The sequence below is a fragment of the Wasmannia auropunctata genome, unplaced genomic scaffold (genome assembly GCF_000956235.1).
Source record: "Wasmannia auropunctata unplaced genomic scaffold, wasmannia.A_1.0 LD336060.1, whole genome shotgun sequence".
In the NCBI taxonomy this organism is placed as follows: Eukaryota; Metazoa; Arthropoda; class Insecta; order Hymenoptera; family Formicidae; genus Wasmannia; species Wasmannia auropunctata.
In genome coordinates, this window is record NW_012026830.1 from 2,653,014 (window position 1) to 2,654,817 (window position 1,804).

Here is a 1,804-nt window from a genome sequence, read left to right on the forward strand (position 1 = left end):
TTTTAATTTTTCTAAAAAATTATTTTGATATAATAAAAATAATATCTTAATCATTTTAAAACCAAAATTTCACTTTGAAACACACCCAGAAAAATTGTTTTATATAAATTGTATTTATATAAAAATTAAAGTACAAACTTTTACAAGTTGACAAAATATATAGGTTTTGAAGTTTCTCTTAATTATTATACATAGATTACATGATATTTAAAGATGTATTACATATTTTTACAAATTTAATAATCTTTGAAATTTAAATAAACTACTCTTCCCCAAAATTAAAGGATCACCTATTCTGATCGCTAAAAATAGGCAAATTCCAAAAGAGTGTAACTTCGTCAAAAATGATCGTAACAAAATGATCCAAAAAGCATTTTATAGCTTGAAGTCTTTACTTTCGAAATCCATAATTTATTAAATGACTTACTGATTCTTTACAAAGCTGCACAAATACAAATGGAGATGCATCAAATCTAAAAATTTTGTACTAAGTTTGCGAAGTTCCATGGAGTGCAATAAAAATCGCATACAAATGCAACTTGCAGAGTTTGAAAGGATGAAACTTTACTTTTAATTTGCGTGCTCGATCAGCATTGTGCAATTTTTTTTCACCAAATTATTTAATATGGAAGCAAAAATGGTTCTTTTCACTTCAATGTTGAATAACTCAGTGAAAAAAATCGCACAATGCTCATCGAGTACGCAAATTAAAGATAAAGATTCACGCTATAAGTCGCATTTGTATACAAATTTTATTTTACTTTCTGGAACTTTGCAAAGTTTGTAAAAAAGATCTATCAAATATCAAAATTCTTTTCAAAATGTGAAAAGTTCCATCATCCGAATTAAAAACCGAACAAATAAATGAAATTTACAGTTCTCGAAAGAGTGAATCTTTAGCTTTAATTTAAGCACTCGATCAGCATTGTGTGATTTTTTTTTCACTGAGTTACTCAACATTGAAATAAATGTGATCGTTATGCTTCAACATTGAATAACTCGGTGAAAAAAAATCGCAAAATACTTTACGAGTATGCAAATTAAAGGTAAAGATTCACGGTTTTAAATGCTGTAAACTGTATTTGTGTGCGATTTTTAATTCATGGGAGCCTTACAAAATTCGTAACAAAGTTTGTCGCATTTTTATCTGTATCCATATAGCTTCGTAAAAGATCAAAAACATTTTATGTTACGAATTTTGCAAGGTTCCTTAACATGAATTAAAAATCGCACACAAATGCAGTTTACAGCATTTAAAAGTGTGAATCTTTACCTTTAATTTGCGTACTGAACATTTTGTGATTTTTTTTACCGAGTTATTCAATGTTGAAGCATAAGAATCATTTCTACTTTAATGTTGAGTAACTCGGTGAAAAAATCGCACAATGCTGATCAAGTGCTTAAATTAAAGCTAATGATTCACACTTTCGAAAATTGTAAACATTATTTATGTGCGATTTTAATTCGGATGATGGAACCTTTCAAATTTTGAAGAGAATTTTGATATTTGACAGATCTTTTTTACGAACTTTGCGAAGTTTCAAAAAATAAAATAAAATTCGCATACAAATAAGACTTATAGCGTTCGAAAGTGTGAATCTTTATCTTTAATTTGCGTACTCGATGAGTATTGTACGATTTTTTTTCACCGAGTTATTCAAGTAGTTATTGAAGACACCGAGTTATTGAAGTAAAAAGGACCATTTTTACTTCCGTATTGAATAACTCGGTGAAAAAAAATCGCACAATACTGATCGAGCATGCAAATTAAAGGTAAAGATTTACCTTTTCAAACGCTGCAAGT